The sequence below is a fragment of the Mobula birostris genome, chromosome 22 (genome assembly GCF_030028105.1).
Source record: "Mobula birostris isolate sMobBir1 chromosome 22, sMobBir1.hap1, whole genome shotgun sequence".
Taxonomy (NCBI): Eukaryota; Metazoa; Chordata; class Chondrichthyes; order Myliobatiformes; family Myliobatidae; genus Mobula; species Mobula birostris.
In genome coordinates this window covers 51,479,659-51,500,859 of record NC_092391.1, presented here as the reverse complement: position 1 = coordinate 51,500,859, position 21,201 = coordinate 51,479,659, and the positions used below count along the sequence as shown (strand labels likewise).

The following is a 21,201-nucleotide window of genomic DNA, read 5'->3' as shown; positions in this document are numbered from 1 at the left end:
GGGCAGCCCACCGCTCCCAGAAATCCCCCAATGTACCTGCTGCGACCGCATGTTGCCCCTGCAAGGGCAGGCAGGCACGAACGTATCCTCGGAAAAGCGAGAGCAGTCGACCTGCGCAGAGCCCGCTACTTTCTGCGGCCTAGACCCGTGAGCGGCCACCTTGGCCGGGTACAGGAGCAAGCCCACCCTCCCGAACTGGGTGCCCGTATACGAGCAGCACGGGGCTGAAGTGCAGCCAGAACCCGAGCAGCAGTCCCTTCGGAAACTCAATCAGGGGCGACAGTCTCACACTCCATGTGAGCAAGGTACACTGACTCCTTCCGCTCACAGACTGGACAGGTTGGACGGGGTGTCAGCGAACCTGGCCACACTTGGAGCATTGTGCAGCTTTGGTCATCCAGAAGACATGGAAAGATTGCGGAAAAGATTGACGAGGATGTGGCAAGGACTAGATGGCCTGCATGAAAGGGAAAGGTTGGCCATGCTAGGTTTTTAATCCTTGGCACAAGGGAGAATGAGAAGTGACCTTACAGACATGTTTAAAGTTCTGAGCTGCGTAGGTAAATTGGACGGTGACACAGGCATTCTATAAAGTTACAGCATAACTTCCTGACATTGGAAACCAGTGCCTTGACTCACAAACATACCAAGTGCCTACTTAACCACCGTATCAACCTGTTTAACTTGGGTAGGGGAGTCCAAAACTAGGAGTCATGGGTTTACTGACTGAGGGGAAAGATTTAAAATGGACCTGAGGGCAATTCTGTAACGTGGAGGGTGGTGAGTGTACGGAATGAGAATACTATTAGTTAAGAAGCACTTAAAGAGGAGCAAAAGAATTGAATTAACTTTATTTCTTACATCCTTTACATACGAGTAAAAACCTTTACGTTACATCTCCATCTAAATGTGCAATGTGCAATCATAGCAATTTATAATAAATAGAACAGTCAATGTAATATAGAGTACACTCAAGTCATCACGAATTAAATCAGTCTGATGGCCTGGTGGAAGAAGCTGTTGGTCCTGTTGGTCCTGGCTTTTATATTGTAGTACCGCTTCCCAGATGGTAGCAGCTGGAATAGATTGTGGTTGGGATGGCTTGGATCCCCAATGATCCTATGGGCCCTTTTTACACACCTGTCCTTGTAAGTGTCCTGAATCATGGGAAGTTCACAACTATAGATGCGCTGGGCTGTCCGCACCACTCTCTGCAGAGTCCTGCAATTAAGGGAGGTGCAGTTCTCATACCAGGCAGTGATGCAGCCAGTCAGGATGCTCTCAATTGTGCCCCTGTAGAAAGTTCTTAGGATTTGGGGGCCCATACCAAACTTCCTCAACTGTCTGAGGTGAAAGAGGTGCCGTTGTGCCTGTTTCACCACACAGCTGGTGCATACAGACCACATGAGGTCCTCGGTGATGTGGATGCCGAGGAACTTGAAGCTGTTTACCCTCCCAACCCCAGATCCATTGATGTTGATAGGGGTTAGTCCATCTCCATTCCTCCTGTAGTCCACAACCAGCTCCTTTGTTTTTGTGACATTGAGGGAGAGGTTGTTTTCTTGACACCACTGTGTCAGAAAGATGACTTCTTCCCTGTAGGCCACCTCATTATTGTTTGATAAGGCCAATCAATGTAGTGTCATCGGCAAATTTAATTAGCAGATTAGAGCTAACACAGTCATGGGTATACAGGGAGTAAAGGAGGGGACTCAGTACGCAGCCCTGTATTGAGAGTCAGCGGGTTGGAGGTGAGGGAGGCCACTCCTACCACCTGCTGGCGATCTGACAGGAAGTCCAGGATCCAGCTGCACAAAGCAGGGTGAAGGCCGAGGTCTCTGAGTTTCTTGTCGAGTCTGTATGGAACTATGGTGTTGAATGCTGAGTCCAAGAACAGCATTCTCACATAAGCATAGTGCCAGAGGGGGACTTCTTTGAGTTCATCTGTGAAACAGTTTAAATTCTTATCTTTAATGTCTCTTCTCCCTTTAAGGTAACTATGGTCATGTCCACGTCCGTGATCTAGAGCTGCTCTCAAACTGCGGCTCTTCATGGCGATGGCTTCCCGCTCTCGGAGCTCGGCGAGCAGCCTGGGAGACGTGTGCAGTCAGGGTGCGGCCTTGTGTGGCCCTGGGGACGACCCGATTCCTCACCAGTGTCGCTGGCTGAATCATCGCAGGAGTTCGGAACGTCGAGACAGGAGGGCAGCGGTTGAAGGTGTCCGCGCTCTCCCTTTCTATCGACAGTGAGAGCGTGTTTGCCGCTGAGCCCGTGTCATGGGGAGGGGAGATGCCTTGCTGCTGCTTGTCCGTGGGAGGAGGGGGGGGCTTTGGGGCCCTAACGCTTTTCTGACACTCATTCTTTGGGACTTCTGTTACGTGGATGTCTGCGCAGAGTAAGAATTGTACACATTCTCTGATATTAAACAGAACCACTGAACGGTTAACAGCTACAGGGAGGGTTAAGGGTTGGAGGGATACAAGCAAAACACAGGAAGTTGGGAAGTTTGGTGGCCACTGTGCTCAGTATAGACACAATTGATGGGGTGGGCATTGTGGTTAATGTAGACACATTGGACTGGGTAGGCAGCATAGAAACACTGGACATAGTGGGCACTGTGGTCAACACAGACACATTACACTGCACTGTGGATAGCATAGAAACATTGGCAACTGTGGTTGGTGCAGACACATTCGACTGGGTAGGCACTGTGGTCAGCATAGACACAATGGACTGGAACCATAGAACATTACAGCACAGAAACAGGCCTTTTGGCCCTTCTTGCCTGTGCTGAACCATTTTTCTGCCTAATCCCACTGACCTGCACCTGGACCATATCCCTCCGTACTCCTCTCGTCCATGTACCTGTCCAAGTTTTTCTTAAATGTTAAAAGTGAGCCCACATTCACCACTTCATCTTGCAGCTCATTCCACACTCCCACCAGTCTCTGTGTGAAGAAGCCCCCCCTAATGTTCCCTTTAAATTTTCCCCCCCTCACCCTTAACCCATGTCCTCTGTTTTTTTTCTCCCCTTGCCTTAGTGGAAAAAGCCTGCTTGTATTCACTCTATCTATACCCATCATAATTTTATATTCCTCTATCAAATCTCCCCTCATTCTTCTACGCTCCAGGGAATAAAGTCCTAACCTATTCAACCTTTCTCTGTAACTGAGTTTCTCAAGTCCCGGCAACATCCTTGTAAACCTTCTCTGCACTCTTTCAACCTTATTTATATCCTTCCTGTAATTTGGTGACCAAAACTGAACACAATACTCCAGATCCGGCCTCACCAATGCCTTATACAACCTCATCATAACATTCCAGCTCTTATACTCAATACTTTGATTTATAAAGGCCAATGTAACAAAAGCTCTCTTTACAACCCTATCTACTTGTGACGCCACTTTTAGGGAATTTTGTATCTGTATTCCCAGATCCCTCTGTTCTACTGCACTCCTCAGTGCCCTACCATTTACCCTGTATGTTCTACCTTGGTTTGTCCTTCCAACATGCAATACCTCACACTTGTCTGACTACAGGGACTGTAGTCACTGTAGCACATTGGACGTGATGGGCACTGTGTTTAGCATAGACATATTGGACTGGCTGGGCACTGTGGTTGACGTAGGCACATTGGAGTGGGTGTACAATGGGGTCAGCACAGGCACATTGGACTGGGTGGGCACTGTGCTCAAAATGGACAGATTGGACTGGCTAGGTATTGTGGTCGATCTAGACCCATTGGACTGGGTAGGCACTGTGGTGGGCACAGGCCCATCGGACTGGGTGGGCACTGTGGTGGGCACTGGCCCATCTGACTGGGTGGGCACTGGTCTATTGGACTGGGTGGGCACTGTGGGCACTGGCCCATCGGACTTGGTGGGCACTGTGGTGGGCACTGGCCCATCGTACTGGGTGGGCACAGGTCCATCAGACTGGGTGGGCACAGGCCCATCAGACTGGGTGGGCACTGTGGTGGGTACTGGCCCATCGGACTGGGTGGACACTGTGGTGGGCACAGGCCCATTGGACTTGGTGGGCACTGTGGTGGGCACAGGCTCATCGGACTGGGTGGGTACTGTGGAAGGGCCTGTATCAGTGCTGAATTGCTCTATGACACAGCTCACATTTTACATAATCATTCAAACTCTGGAATCAAACACACTCTTTCTAAACTAGTGAACATCAGGTTTGATGAAGAGGTGATCAATCAACACTGAGAAGAGACACAGAACCTTATCACAAGACAATTACAAGCTTACAGAACAGGCAAAAACTCAAATCAAGCTCAACACAGTTAAATGAAAGGTAGTGTATCTTGGAGGGTACTTTATGGAAGGTGCATGAATTGGTACCATCTAAGAACATTTCCAAAAGTACTGTAATTTTGAGCTCCTTTGGAATACTGTGGTGGAGTTCACCCTCACTATTGTCACTAGCCGCTTATTCCAGGAAAGAAGCGTTCCCCGAGTAAAACTCAGCTCACTCCACTCATAATCTTGCATGTACCCTTCATCGGTTTAGGCACTCCTGAACACTCACATTCCAAACAATCCTCCTCACACTGTCCTGTTTCAAGGCGAGGGGGGGTGGCACCCATTTCTCTGGTCCATTCATACAACTCACCTCTCATCACTTTAATCACTGGAATCAATCTCATATGCCCCCTTGGCAAAGCCTAGAATTTGTTGACCCATACCACAGTTCATTTATTCCACGGCCTTTGACCTTGATGACAATTCATAGAGCCATACAGCACTGAACCAGATCCCTCTTTTAAAAAAAACTACAAAAGATTATTTATACAAAAATACAAACATAAAGTATTTACAAGACAGTGAACAAATTCAAATTAAAATATGATTACTGCTGTCTACAAAACAGTCAATTCCCAGGGGGCCCACCATTCCCAGAAAACCCCTACTGTACCCATCATGACTGCATGTTCCTTCTTCAAAGACACCTGGGCTTAAACGTATCCTCGGAAGGGAACAGGCAGTTACCCCGGCAGAACCCTCGACTGTCCGCTACCTGGACCCATGAATGGCCACCTTGCCCAGGCCCGGGAGCAAGCTCACCAGCACATCCTCCTCACGATACGCCCCCTTCTGTACAGGGAGCACGTACGTAAGGAGTACGGGGCTGACGTGAAACCAGAAGTATAATCAGACGGTTGAAGAAGTTCGGCATGAGTCCCCTGATCCTAAGGACTTTCTGCAGGGGCACAATTGAGAGCATCCTGACTGGCTGCATCACTGCCTGGTATGGGAACTGTACTTCCCTCAATCGCGGGACTCTGCAGAGAGTGGTGCGGACAGCCCAGCGCACCTATAGATGTGAACTTCCCACTATTCAGGACATTTACAGTGACAGGTGTGTAAAAAGGGCCCGAAGGATCATTAGGGACCCCAAACACAAACTGTTCCAGCTGCTAGCATCTCTGAAACGGTACCGCAGTATAAAAGCCAGAACCAACAGGCTCCGGGACAGCTTCTTCCACCAGGCCATCAGACTGATTAGTTCACACTGGCACAACTGTATTTCTAAGCTATATTGACTGTTCTGTTGTATATCTTACTGTACATTATATTTAAATTATTATAATTTGCACATTCAGACGGAGACGTAATGCAAACATTTTCACCAGAGAAAGCAGGATCTCCCAGTGGCCACATAGTTTAATTCCACGTCCCATTCCCATTCTGATATGTCTATCCACGGCCTCCTCTACTGTAAAGATGAGGCCACACTCAGGTTGGAGGAACAACACCTTATATTCTGTCTGGGTAGCCTCCAACCTGATGGCATGAACATTGACTTCTCAAATTTCCGCTAATGCCCCACCTCCCCCTCGTACCCCATCCGTTATTTATTTATATACACACATTCTTATTCTCTCTCTCCTTTTTCTCCCTCTGTCCCTCTGACTATACCCCTTGCCCATCCTCTGGGCTTCCCAACTCCCCCTTTTCTTTCTCCTTAGGCCTCCAGTCCCATGATCTTCTCATATCATAGTCATACTTTATTGATCCCGGGGGAAATTGGTTTTCGTTACAGTTGCACCATAAATAATAGTAATAGAACCATAAATAGTTAAATAGTAATACGTAAATTATGCCAGTAAATTATGAAATAAGTCCAGGACCAGCCTATCAGCTCAGGGTGTCTGACCCTCCATTGGAGGAGTTGTAAAGTTTGATGGCCACAGGCAGGAATGACTTCCTATGACGCTCTGTGTTGCATCTCGGTGGAATGAGTCTCTGGCTGAATGTACTCCTGTGCCCACCCAGTACATTATGTAGTGGATGGGAGACATTGACCAAGATGGCATGCAACTTAGACAGCATCCTCTTTTCAGACACCACTGTGAGAGAGTCCAGTTCCATCCCCACAACATCACTGGCCTTACGAATGAGTTTGTTGATTCTGTTGGTGTCTGCTACCCTCAGCCTGCTGCCCCAGCACACAACAGCAAACATGATAGCACTGGCCACCACAGACTCGTAGAACATCCTTAGCATCATCCAGCAGATGTTAAAGGACCTCAGTCTCCTCAGGAAATAGAGACGGCTCTGACCCTTCTTGTAGACAGCCTCAGTATTCTTTGACCAGTCCAGTTTATTGTCAATTTGTATCCCCAGGTATTTGTAATCCTCCACCATGTCCCACCCTGACCCCCGGATGGAAACAGGGGTCACCGGTACCTTAGCTCTCCTCAGGTCTACCACCAGCTCCTTAGTCCCTTTTGCCAATCAACTGTCTAGGTCTTGGCTCCATCCCTCCCCCTCCTGTCTTCTATCATTTCGGATCACCCCCTCCCTCTCCCACTTTCAAATCTCTTACTAGCTCTTCCTTCAGTTAGTACTGACGAAGGGTCCCGGCCCGAAATGTCGACTGTACCTCTTCCTAGAGATGCTGCCTGGCCTGCTGTGTTCACCAGCAACTTTGATGTGTGTTGCTTCAAATTCCAGCATCTGCAGATTTCCTCGTGTTTGCAAAGATTTTTACTCATGTGTGTGAAGGACGTAAGAAATAAAGTCCATTTAATTCAAACCTGAAGGAGCAGCCCCTTTAGATATTCAAACGGGCAGCAAGCTCTCACACTCCGTACTTGCATGGCAGACTGACTCCTCCCGGTCACAGAATACAAGTAGTGCAGAATGAGCGGGAGAGCACTGGGTAATGGAGGACGAGGAGATGCTGATCACCTGCAGACCAGGACAGGTTTGTCAACAGCTTGCAGGGGTACTAAGATTTGATTGGCTGTACTTCTGACCAATAAGATTATTTGAAACCAACCAGCAAAAGAATTCTGCATTGAGTACTGCAATATGGTTTTGCTGATTTTAATTTGTTTGATTACATTGTTTATCATTTATATTAATAAAAAATCTCCAAAATCTAATGGTCAATACAAAAGAAACAAGAGATTTGTGCATCAGCAGTGTTAAAGAGCGAGGAAACTGCAGGATTACATTTATGGCTTCAGGCCTTTTCTATAGATGCTCAGTTACAGGACATCACAACCCACTCTGTTTCTCAGGAGAGATACACAATGCATGCAGCACAAGCCTGACCTCAGACAGATGAGAACAGACCCATAATTTCATTAGCAGACAATTTGGCAGCAGAAACCCTTCGCCTGTATCAGTGTGATAAATAATGAATGGGACTGCAGCCATGTGGATAGAAAGGTCATCGTGACACACAACAATTTCCTGTAAAACCCCACATACCTCATTCTCCTTGTGTACTAATCCCCTTCCGCTACCTACACAGCTCCCCCAAACCCCCAACCAGCAAACCTCTCTCTCGCTCTCTCTCTCTCATGTATTAATCCCATTCCACTACCGACACAGCTCCCCCAAACCCCCAACCAGCAAACCTCTCTCTCGCTCTCTCTCTCTCATGTATTAATCCCATTCCACTACCGACACAGCTCCCCCAAACCCCCAACCAGCAAACCTCTCTCTCTCTCTCTCTCTCTCTCATGTATTAATCCCATTCCACTACCTACACAGCTCCCCCAAACCCCCAACCAGCAAACCTCTCTTTCATATACCAATCCCCTTCCACTACCGACACAGCTCCCCCAAACCCCCAACCAGCAAACCTCTCTCTCTCTCTCCCCCTCCCTCCCTCCCAATCCTGTTCTACTACCTACACAGCTCCCCAACCAGCATACACACCAGCATTTCTGCAAGAGCGATTAGGAGCTGTCATTTTACACCCTTCCCCTTCTCAGATTCACCATCATTTACTGGATCCAACATAGTAGTTACTCTGCCGCACTGACATTCAGGAGAAAACAACCTGATTTCCTCAGTTATCCAGGCAGGTGTGTTGGGGTGGAGATGTGTCTCTACCAAAGGAGGGTTAGGGCGCCCCTTTCCTCCACTAGCCTGTAGGTCACACTTGGGCAAGGGGTAGCATCTGCTCAGCCCCCCCCGATCAGGGTCAGGTGACCATGGGAGCAGGTGGTGACGGTCGTTTGAGCAGCTGGTGCAGATCACAAGTCCTGGTCATGTGACCACTGACACCAGGCAGACAATCTCTGAAGAGTATTGATAATGGCTGGGGTCACCTGTCTTGTAAAGACACTGCCCAGAAGACAATGGCAAACCACTTCTGTAGAAAAATTTGCCAAGGACAATCGTGGTCATGGAAAGACCATGATCGATACGACACAGCACGTGATGGTGATGAAACAGGAGTGCCACCTAACAACTCTAAACAGACCAGAAGGTACATTCATCAGTAAAGGGCTCACAATGCTTGCATCCATTCCCAGTTTCCAAGCCTATTAACACAAAGCAGTCGAACAATATTTGTTTATTTTATTTAGAGATACAGCCCAGAACAGGCCCTTATGGACCAATGAGTCGCGCTGCCCAGCAATCCACCTATTGACCCAAGCCTAATCATGGGACAATTTACAATGACCAATTAACCTACTAACTAGTACATCTTTGGACTGTGGGAGGAAACCCATGTGCTCGCGGGAAGAATGTACGAACTTTTTACAGACAGCGCTGGAGATGAACTCTGAAATCCGATGCCCTGAGCTGTAATAGTGTTGCGTAACCACTATGTTGTCACGACACCACATACGGGAAACAGGCAGGGAATCGGGCCGTCAGATTGATTCTCAAGAATCCAAATACGTATATAGAATTTAAGAGAACAGGTGTTAAGGTACAACTTAAAAAACATTGGTTGGACCACAGATGGAGTACAGTGTATGGCTTCTGATCGTCACACTATAGTTTGAATGTGTAGTGGAGAGGAGGTGGCTTGGGATGGAACAGTTCAGTTATGAGGAGAGACTGGAGAGGTTTGGAGCAAAGGAGGCTGAGGAAGGAGCTGACTCTGGTAATGGAAATTATGAAAGGCATATATAGGGTAGACAGTTGCAAGGTGTCTAAAACCAGAGGGCACAAGCTTAGTTTCAGGAAAGAGATTTGAAGAATATCTTCTTCACCCATAGGGCAGATGGAATCTGAAGGCAGATACTATCAACGCATGTTTAGGTGAGCACTTTAGATGTCATGGAAGATTCAGGGCCAGGACAATGGGATTAGTGGGAGCGGGTAGCAGATGGACGACTGGACTGGTGAGATGGGCACAGGATGGATGACTGGACTGGTGGGGACGAGCACTGGATGGACAATGGGTACTACATGAACTTTCCTGTGGGTGTTCTGATTTCTTCCACATACAAAAAGGCATTTGCCATTAGATTAATTGAACATTCTGAATTGTCATGTATAGATGGGTGGTTGAACAAGTGAGGGACGGGGAGAGGTATTTTAATGGGAAACTGGGAATAGAATTGGTCTGAGTGAGTCAATGATCCATGCATTACAAGGAAATATGGGGGGCAAAAAAAATCACACATATTCCATAGACTCCTAATAGGGTTTATACAACATGAACACATTCTGCAGAGAGGTCACAAGGTAGGGTGAAGACATTTGGAAGGGGAGTGAAAGATTTTATGTAATTTTCAAATCAGAACTGAGGGGGCTTGGAAAAGAGGGATTTTGAGCATTCTGGTGTTGTGAAAACTGGAAGCAATGCAAATTGTGTGGGCTAGGAGCAAGGCAAAGCTGAAGGCAAGTACATGGGAGCACTTCAGATTACCTGAGCAATAAAATTTAAATTAGTAGAAAACCACTAAGTTATCAGACATACTTCTTTGTTGTAGGGTTTGGTACTAAATCAGTCTGAAGGTAAAGGATGGGGCCAAATGCTTGGGAATTACTTAAGCAGCAACATGGTGGTATTGTGGGGGGAAGAGGACATCAGCATCGCCATTACTTTTATCATGAACAGAGTTGGGAGCAGCCAGAATAGGAATGAGGAGAAATGTCTTTGGCCAGAGGGTGGTGAATCTGTGGACTCGATGCCATTGATGGCCAGATCATTGGGAATATTTAAAGCAGGGGTTGATAGATTCTTGATTAGTCAAGACATCAAAGGTTACGGGGAGAAGGAGGGAGAATGGGGTTGAGAGGGATAATAAATCAGCCATGATAGAATGGCAGAGCAGACTAGATGGGCTGAATAGCCAAATTCTGTTCCTGTGTTTTATGATTTTATGGTATGTTACAAATGCAGGCGGGCAAGTGAGCAGGTTGGTGAACTCACATTCATAGATCAGTTCTGCCAGCACACAAAGTGGGCACCTTTAACCTTCAAACCATGATGTCCTAATAATACTCAGCCTAAACAGAACCCTCCCCAATATCTCTCTGGCACAAAGCAGTACCTAGCTTTATTTCAGAATAATAATACATAAGGAGGCCATTTCACCCATTGGGTCCATGCTGATTCCCACAGAACATCCCCATGACCCATTATCGTCAACTCTACTGGGACCCATTCCCTGTGAACTTGCACTAAACTACAATGCGCAGCAGCTAATCAGCCATCCAGCACACCTTGAAAACATGGAGGAAACAGAGTAAACCGTGCATCACAGAGAGAACGTGCAAACTCCACAAAGACCAAGGTCGGGATCAGGATTGAACTTGGTTGGTGGAGCTTCTGATGCACCACTATACCACCTACCATCCTCTTTTAGCAGACTGGGGATGGAAACTGCCCTTGTGGCCGCTGGCTGGAGTTGTTCGAGAGGGTTAAAACTAATTTGGCAGCGGGAAAGGAACTGGAGTGATAGTACTGGGGGGGCAGTTGGTTTACAAACAGAGGCTTAGACTTAGCAAGGACAGGCTGATGATAGGGCAAAACTGCAGTCAACGAGATGAGTTGCAACGTAAAAAGTGGACAAAATTGAAAAAGGTGAATACAGGACTTAAGGTGTTATATCTGAATGCACGCAGTATCTGGAATAAGGTAAATGAACTTGTAGCAGTTACAGAGGGAGTGGCGTGGCTCTATTAGTAAAAAATAAAATTAAATCTTTAGACAAGATCAGAAGGTATTGAATCATTGTGGATAGAGCTAAGGAATTGCAAGAGTAAAAAGACCCAGATGGGAGTTATACACAGACCCCCAAACAGCAGTAAGGATGTGGTCTACAAGTTACAATGGGAGATAGAAAATGCATGCCAAAAGGGCAATGTTACAATAGTTATGGGGATGTCAATATGGAGATAGATTGGGAAAATCAGGTTGGTGCTGGGTTTCAAGAGGGGGAATTTCTAGAATGCCTACAAAATGGCTTTTTTAGAGCAACTCGTGGTTGAGCCCACTAGGGGATCAGCTATTCTGGATTGAGTGTTGAGCAATGAACCAGAATTGATTAGAGAGCTTAAGATAAAAGAACCCTTAGGAGAGAATGATCATAATATGATCAAATTCATCCTGAAATTTGAGAAGGAGAAGCTGAAGTCAGATGTACCAGTATTACAGTGGAGTAAAGAGAATTACAGAGGCATGAGAGATGAGTTGGCCAGAATTGATTGGAAAAGAACACTGGCAGGAATGATGGCAGAGCAGCAATGGCTGGAATTTCTGGAAGCAATCTGGAAGTCACGGGATATATACATTCCAAAGAGGAAGTAGTATTCTAAAGGAAAGATGAAACAACCATGGCTAACAAGGAAAGTCAAAGCCAATATAAAAGCCAAAGAGAGGGTATATAATAGAACAAAGATTAGCAGGAAGTTAGAGAATTGAGAAGTTTTTAAATACCAACAGAAGGCAACTAAAACATGTCATTAAGAAGGTAAAGACGGACTACAAATGAGAGCAAGCCAATAATATTAAAGAGGATATCAAATGTTTCTTCAGATACACAAAGTGTAATAGAGAGGCAAGAGTGGATATTAGACCACTGGAAAATGATGCTGGAGAGGTAGTAATGGGGAACAAGGAAATGGCGGATGAACTTAATAAGAATTTTGCATCAGTCTTCACTGTGGAATACACTAGCAGCATGGTGGAAGTTTCAGATGTCAGGGGTCATGAAGTATGTGAAGTTACCTTTACTAGGGAGAAGGTTCTTGGGAAACTGAAAGGTCTGAAGGTAGTTAAGTCACCTGGACCAGATGGTATACACCCCAGGGCTCTGAAAGAGGTGGCTGAAGATTGTGGAGGCATTAGTAACGATCTTTCAAGAATGGTTCAGGAAGACTGGAAAATTGCAAATGTCATTTTATCTTCACGGAAGGGAAAGGCAGAAGAAGGGAAATTATAGGTAAGTTAGTCTGACATCAGTGGTTGGGAAGATGTTGGAGTCAATTGTTAAGGATGTGGTTTCGGGGCACTTGGAGGCACATGATAAAACAGGCCATCGACAGCATGGTTGTGTCAAGGGAATATCTTGCCTGACAAACCTGGTGAAATTCTTTGAAGAAATAACAAGCAGGATAGACAAAGGAGAATCTGTTGATTTTGGGTATTGGATTTTCAGAAGGCCTTTGACAAGGTGTCACACATGGGGCTGCTTAAAAAGCTACAAGCCCATGGTGTTACAGGAAAGATTCCAGCATGGATAATGCAGTGGCTGACCGGCAGGAAGCAAAGAGTGGGAATAAAGGGAGCCTTTTCTGCTTGGCTGCCGGTGACTAGTCGTGTTCCACAGGGGTCTGTGTTGGGACCGGTTCTTTCTGCATTATATTTCAATGATTTGGATGATGGAATTGATGGTTTTGTTACAAAGTTTGCAGATGATATGAAGATAGGTGGAGGGGCAGGTAGTTTTGAGAAAGTAGAGAGGCAACAGAAGGACTTAGACAGCTTAGGAGAATGGGCAAAAGAAGTGGCAGATGGAACATAGTGTCAGGAAGTGTATGGTCATGCACTTTGGTGGAAGAAATGAAAGGGTTGACTATTTTCTAAACGGAGAGAAAATACAAAAATCTGCAGTGCAAAGGAATTTGGGAGTCCCTGGGCAGGATTTCCTAAAAGCTAATTTACAGGTTGAGTCCGTGGTGAGGAAAGCAAATGCGATATTAGCATTCATTTCAAAAGGACTAGAATATAAGAGCAAGGATGTAATGTAGAGACTTTATAAAGCACTGGTGAAGCCTCACTTGGAGAATTGTGAGCAGTTTTGTGCCCCTTATCTTACAAAGGGTGTGCTGACACTGATGTCCACCACTCTGGGATATCACGGGTGATCGGTAACTCCTTTTGCAAAAACAGACTGCAGAAACATTCAGCAGCATCCATAGAGAGGGGCGACCTGAGTCAATAGGTCAGGTCTGTTGACTGTGGCCTTCAGGAAGGGGAAGTCAGCAGAACACACTTCAGTCCTCATCGAAGGGCTCGCAGTGGAAAAAGTAAGCAGCTTCAAGTTCCTCAGTGATCTAACCTGGGCCCAACATATTGATGCAACTTTGAAGAAAGCACACCAGCGGCTATATTTCATGAGGAGTTAAAGGAGATTTGGTATGTCATCAAAGACTAGCAAATGATGCACCATGGAGAACATTCCAACTGGTTGCATCCACCATCTGGTATAGAGGGGCCACTGAGTAGGATTGGAAAATGTTGTAAACTCAGCCAGTATCATGGACATCATGGGCACTAGCCTTCCCAGCGTCGAGGACACCCTCAAAAGGCAATGCCTCAAGAAAGTGACGTCCGTCGTGAAGGACTCTCACCATCCTAGATCTTAAGATATAAGAGCAGAATTATGCCCCCTGGCCCATCAGATCCAGTCCATCATGGCTGATTTATTATCCCTCTCAACCCCATTCTCCTGACTTCTCACAAAACCTTTGTGGAGGCTTACAGTGAGACTTAGCAAGGACAGGCTGATGATAGGGCAAAACTGCAGTCAACGGGATGAGTTACAACGTAAAAGGTGGACAAAATTGAAAAAGGTGAATACAGGACTTAAGGTGTTATATCTGAATGCACACAGTATCTGGAATAAGGTAAATGAACTTGTAGCACAGTTACAGAGGGAGCGGCGTGGCTCTATTAGTAAAAAATAAAATTAAATCTTTAGAAGAGATCAGAAGGTATCATTGTGGATAGAGCTAAGGAACTGCAAGAGTAAAAAGACCCAGATGGGAGTTATATACAGACCCCCAAACAGCAGTAAAGATGTGGTCTACAAGTTGATTAACCAAGAACCTATCAACCTCTGTTTTAAATAGTCTCAATAACTTGGCCTCCACAGCCATCCAGGGCAATGAATTCCACAGATTCACCACCCTCTAGCTAAAGAAATTCCTTCTTATCTGTTCTAAATGGACGTCCCTTTGTTCTGAGGCTGTGCCCTCTGGTGCTACACTCCCCCACCATACTTTAGGAAGCATCCTCTCCACAGCCATTCTGCCTAGGCCTTTCAATATTCAATAAGCTTCAGTAAGATCTCCCCTTCATTCTTCTAAACTCCAGCGAGTACAGGCCCAGGGCCATCAAATGCTCCTCATATGTTAACCCTTTCATTCCCAGAATCATTCTCATGAACTTCCTCTGGACCCTCTCCAATGCTGGCACATCGTTTCTTAGATAAGGGTCCCAAAACTTCTCACAATGCTCCAAGTGCGGTCTGACCAATGCCTTATAAAGCCTCAGCATTACATCCTTGCTTTTGTATTCTAATCAACTCAAAATGAATGCTAACATTGCATTTACCTTCCTTACCACCGACTCAACCTACAAGTTAACATTTAGAGAAACCTGCACATGGGCTCCCAAGTTCCTTTGCAGATTTTTGATTTTTTCTCCATTTAGAAAATAGTCTATGCCCCTTTTCCTTCTACTAAAGCGCCTGACCGCGCACTTCCCGACGCTATATTCTATCTGCCACTTCTTTGCCCATCTCCCAATCTGTCCAGGTCCTTCAGCAGACTCCGTGATTCCTCAAAGTTACCTGTCCTTCCACCTATCTTCGTATTGTCTGCAAATGTGGCCAAAAAGCCGTCAATTCAATCATCCAAATCATTGACGTACAACATGAGAAGAAGTGGTCCCAATACCAACCCCTGCAGAACACCACTAGTCACCAACCGCCAACCAGAGAAGGCCCCCTTTATTCCCATTCTTTGCCTCCTGCCAGTCAGCCAATCTTAGATTAGATTAGATTATGAGGACACGCAGTCCTCTTTTATTGTCATTTAGTAATGCATGCATTAAGAAATGATACAATATTTTTCCAGTATGATCTTCTATCTATACTAGTATCTTTCCTGTTGAGAAAACCATAGGCTCTTGTTAAGCAGCCTCATGTGTGGCACCTTGTCAAAAGCCTTCTGAAAATCCAAGTAAACAATATCCAGTGACTATCCTTTGTCTATCCTGCTTGTTAATTCCTCAAAGAACTCTAACAGATTTGTCCAGTATGATTTCCCTTTAAGGAAACCATGCAGATTTTGGCTTATAACTATCATACACCTCCAAGTAGCCCAAAACCTCATCCTTAATAATGGACTCTAACATCTTTCCTACCACTGATGTCGAGCTAACTGACCTTTCTTTTGCTTCCCTCCCTTCCTAAGCATGCCTTCTTCTCATTATTACCAACAATGAGATGGTACAGGAGCTTAAAGAACCAAACTTAACATTTTAGAAACAGCTTCTGCCTCTCTTTCATAAAATTTCTGAAAAGGCCATGAATCCATGTAGATTATCTCGTTATCTTGCCTTCTTTTGGCACCATTTTTATATATGCCTGTAATTTATAGAATTTTTGTATGCAAAGCAAAACAATGAATTTAATGACGCGTGACTGCACTGTTAGAACCAGTTCAAACCAAATCATCAAGTTCTCCTCGTCAACAACAACAAGACAGCATACAGAGTTGAGGAACAGCGGCAGGTAGAATGGTGCGAGCACAACAACTTGAACATCAAACCTGCACACGGCTAAAGGGACGATTGCAGACTTTAGGAAGGTACAGGCTGACCACCCTTCACCACACATACACAGCTCCTCCATGGACAGAGTTAGGAGCGCCAAGTTTCCGGGAGTGCACATAACAGGAGATCTCACCTGGCTCCTCAACATCACCTCTTTCATCAAGAAAGCACAGCAGAACCAACATTTCCTGGGGAGATTGAGGTGATCAAGGCTTTCCCCTCTCCCCCAAAATTCTAACCAATTGTTACATTGAGCGTCCTGACCAGTTGCGTCACTATCTAGTACAGGAATTGCAAGGCATCTGACTGCGACACCCTACAAAGGATTACAAGGACTGCTGAGGGGATCATCAGAGCCCCTCTTCTACCCATCAGAGATATTTATCAAAAGCGCTGCATATTAGATTAGATTAGATTCAACTTTATTGTCATTGTGCCAAGTACAGATACAAAGCCAATAATATGCAGTTAGCATCTAACCAGAAATGCAAAGAATAGTACTATTCACAAAATAACTACGAATAAAAAGTAAGTGCTACAGCACACAAATATAAAAGTACTGAGACAGTACAACATGGATGCAATAATGCTTAGCGCTGTGATGTGAGGTACAGCAGGGTCACAGCCTCAGCGAAGAAGCTCTTCATGAGCCTGCTGGTGCAGGAACAGAGGCTCCTGTAGTGCCTACTGGATGGGAGGAGAGTAAAAAGTCCATGGTTAGGGTGAGATGCATCCTGCCCTGCCCAGGCAGCATTTATGGTAGGTGTTCTCAATGGTGGGCAATTGGGTGCCGATAATCTGCTGGACAGTTTTCACCACACGCTGGAGTGCTTTGCGGTCCGATACCGGACAATTGCCATACCACACTGAGATCCCCTGTCCTCCAATAATCTCTTTGACACCCCAACCATCAGGCAGGAGGTACCATAGCATTAGGACAAGAACAGTTAGGATGGGAAAGAGCTTCTGCCCCCAGGCCATGAGACTACTAAACTCCCTGCCACCACTCAGGTCTCATCACATACCGTGCCAATAGCGTCATACTGTTTACTTTCTAAACTTGTATCACAAACGCACCTTATTATTTGTTAAAGTGTTTGTGATAATGTGTTGAATGTGAGTTATATGTACTGTGTTCTGCACCTTGGTCTGGAGGAATGTTGTTTCGTTTGGTGGTATACGTGTGTACCGTTAAATGACAATAAACTTGAACATGTCAGTGGTAATAAACCTGTTTCAATGCCCTGCAGCACATTTTCAGAATCTGGATGTTTTCCTGCAAGTTATAAACAAGAGAAAGTCTGCGGGTGCTGGAAATCCAAAACCACACACACAAAATGGTGGAGGAACTCAGCAGGTCAGGCAGCGTCTCTGGAAATGAATAAAAATAGTTGTTGTTTTGGGCCAAGCCCCTGCTTCCAGACCCAATTCCCTTCAAATTCCCATTTATGCCCTTTCCTCTGGCAGTAATTGCCTTTCGAAGATGAGCTTTCCAAATTCCTGCCAGGACCCATTATCCAGCCACTCTCAACATGTCTGGCTCTAACTTTCAGATCGTCTTCTTGATCTAAACTCTCCTAACACCAGCCACAGCTTCTATTTGTCTAATCACAATGCTTTTATTATCAGGAAAGCTTCAATTACATCACCTTCTAAATTTCAAGAAATATAGCCACGATCTGTGTAGACTCCCCCTTTGGTTTAACCCTCGGAGTCTGAGACATGTTCTGGCAAATTTCAGGACATTTGCCAGTGGTATTAAACCTGATTCTGATTCCAATTCCTCCCTATGGGAGTTTGCCAAGTTTTTCCATCTATGTGCAGTGTTACAGACACTGCGCACACAGAAGCCAGTGACCTACTTCCAATGTAAAACCAGACTGCTGAAAGGAAGAATCTAATAAACCTACATCACATACTGTGCACATATACTCCTTCAGAGACAAGACAGCAAAATTACTGCAGCTAAGTCCCAAATAATACACAATTAACCACACCACTTAGAACCGTGGAGCGGCATCCAGCGTTAATACAAAACCCATGCTGAAACTCAAAATAAAAACAGAGAGGAAAAAAACAGTCGACCAATTGAATCAAATGTCTTTTTGGGCAAGTTTGCCCACGCAGCCGCACGGATGATCAGCGAGATCCTGAGACAAAAGCAGCGACTGCTCTCGGGATGAGGCCGGGCAAGGACACAGACACCGGGTGCAGAGACTGAAGACCGGGCAAAGGTGGCAGATGCCTCGCAACCTGGCAGGCACTGCACAAAGAACATGCACTGGGCACGGAAACCAAACACTGAGTAACGAGAGAGAGAGAGAGAGAGAGAGAGAGAGAGACTGACTGACTGGACACTGGGCAAAGGAAATGGGTACTCGGCAATGAGGGAGAGAGAGACTGGACACTGGGCCAGGGGTAAGGACACGGGAACCGGGCACTGGGTAATATGAGAGAGATAGAGACGGGAGACTGGACACTGGGCAAAGATGATGTGTACCAGAGACTGGTCGCGGATGATGGAACACGAACACAGGACCCCCATGTCGAGGCTGTGGGAGCCACAGTTCCCGGCCGGAGGTGGGACACAACTATGAACCCCCACTGCCCTCGGGGGCCGGCTCAACGCCGCCAGGACGGGGCGAGGCCGCAACCGCAATGCGGCCCCGGGGCACAGGGAACGGCAGCATCCACCCCACTCCCCAGCGGGGATCCTCCTGCCCCGGCTAAGTCCCTGCCATGCAAAGGGACACCCGGCCCAGCCGCTGCATTACCCACCTGCCACTGACCCTCGGCTCCGCTCCAGCCTCCGCCGCCGCTGTTTACCCGCCGGGAGCGCGCACCATGGCAACCGGGAGCGCGCCGCGACACCTGGCGGCCGCTGCCGTTCCCTACGCCGGCCGGCCGACCGACGCAGCCGGAGCGCAGACCCGCTTGCTGCGCAAGACCGCGCCTACAGAGACAGACAGCACCCACGTCTCCGCGACACGCCCACGGTATTAAATGTGCCGACATGCGAGACCCTGCCCGTAGCTCCGAGCGGCGCCCAAGGTGTGAGGCACCACCCACAGAACAAGTCAATGCCCACAGCTGCTAGCGACGCCCACAACACCCTACCATTCTTTATAAAAACCCACTGCAAGATTCATTGCCGTTGCAATCTTCCTCAGTCCTGTCCCTCTGACAGTGAATCTCCCTCAGTCCCGTCCCTCCGACAGTAAAGCTCCCTCAGTCCTTTTCCTCTGACAGTGAATCTCCCTCAGTCCCGTCCCTCCGACAGCGAATCTCCTTCAGTCCTGTCCCTCCGACAGTGAATCTCCCTCAGCCCCGTCCCTCCGACAGTAAAGCTCCCTCAGCCCCGTCCCTCCGACAGTGAATCTCCCTCAGTCCTGTCCCTTTGACAGTGAAACTCCCTAAGTCCTGTCCCTCTGACAGTAAATCTCCCTCAGTCCTTTTCCTCTGATAGTGAAACTCCCTCAGTCCTGTCCCTCTGACAGTGAAGCTCCCTCAGTCCTGTCCCTCTGATAGTGAAGCTCCCTCAGTCCTGTCCCTCTGACAGTGAAGCTCCCTCAGTCCTGCTCCTCTGACAGTGAATCTCCCTCAGTCCTGTCCCTCCGACAGTGAATTTCCCTCAGTCCTGTCCCTCTGACAGTGAATCTCCCTCAGTCCCGTCTCTCTGACAGTGAAACTCCCTCAGTCTCGTCTCTCTGACTGAAGCTCCCTCAGTCCTGTCCCTCTGACAGTAAAGCTCCCTCAGTCCTTTTCCTCTGACAGTGAATCTCCCTCAGTCCTTTTCCTCTGATAGTGAAACTCCCTCAGTCCTGTCCCTCTGACAGTGAAGCTCCCTCAGTCCTGTCCCTCTGATAGTGAAGCTCCCTCAGTCCTGTCCCTCTGACAGTGAAGCTCCCTCAGTCCTGCTCCTCTGACAGTGAATCTCCCTCAGTCCTGTCCCTCCGACAGTGAATTTCCCTCAGTCCTGTCCCTCTGACAGTGAATCTCCCTCAGTCCCGTCTCTCTGACAGTGAAACTCCCTCAGTCCTGTCTCTCTGACAGTGAAGCTCCCTCAGTCCTGTCCCTCTGACAGTGAAGCTCCCTCAGTCCTGTCCCTCTGACAGTGAAGCTCCCTCAGTCCTGCTCCTCTGACAGTGAATCTCCCTCAGTCCTGTCCCTCCGACAGTGAATTTCCCTCAGTCCTGTCCCTCTGACAGTGAATCTCCCTCAGTCCCATCTCTCTGACAGTGAAGCTCCCTCATTCCTGTCCCTCTGACAGTGAAACTCCCTCAGTCAGGCCAGTCTGATAGTGAAACTCCCTCAGTCCTGTCCCTCTGACAGTGATTCTCCCTCAGTCCTGTCCCTCTGACAGTGAATCTCCCTCAGTCCTGTCCCTCTGATAGTGAAGCTCCCTCATTCCTGCCCCTCTGACAGCGAAGCTCCCGCAGTCCTATGTCTGACAGTGAAAGTCCATCAGTCCTGTCCTGTCTGTCTGTGAAACTATCACCAGGGTGCTCTTCCACCTGAAAACTCATTTCACTCGATATCTTGATGCACGTATGATGAATGAATCTGATGAGTGAACGCAACTGCCTTTATCAGAAATCTGGAAAAAATAGTGAGTGCTGAAAGTATTCAGCAGGTCAGGAAGCCTCAAAGGTGGTGAGGAATGGAGGGAGATTGAAAATCTGGCTGAGTGGTGCCACAACAACAACCCCTCACTCAATGTCAGCAAGAGCAAGGAGCTGATTATTGACTCCAGGAGGAGGAAACCAGAGGGCCACGAGCCAGTCCTCATCGGAGGATCAGAGGTGGAGAGGGTCAGCAACATTAAATCCCTCGGTGTTATTATTTAGGAGGATCTGTCCTGCGCTCATCACGTAAGTGCAATTGCAAAAGAAGCACAGCAGCACCTCTACTTCCTTA

At 47.0% G+C, this 21,201-nt stretch overlaps 1 protein-coding gene across 1 annotated transcript in view; it reads right to left on the bottom strand.

The window, feature by feature from the left end:
* ccdc92 (coiled-coil domain containing 92) overlaps positions 1–19,212 on the bottom strand; it is a 60,568-nt gene extending 41,356 nt beyond the window's left edge. Inside the window, exon 1 of the mRNA XM_072240175.1 lies at positions 19,063–19,212. The gene's annotated coding sequence lies outside the window, so the exon portion shown is untranslated. The remainder of the gene's footprint in view (positions 1–19,062) is intronic.
* Positions 19,213–21,201: the final 1,989 nt, after the last annotated feature.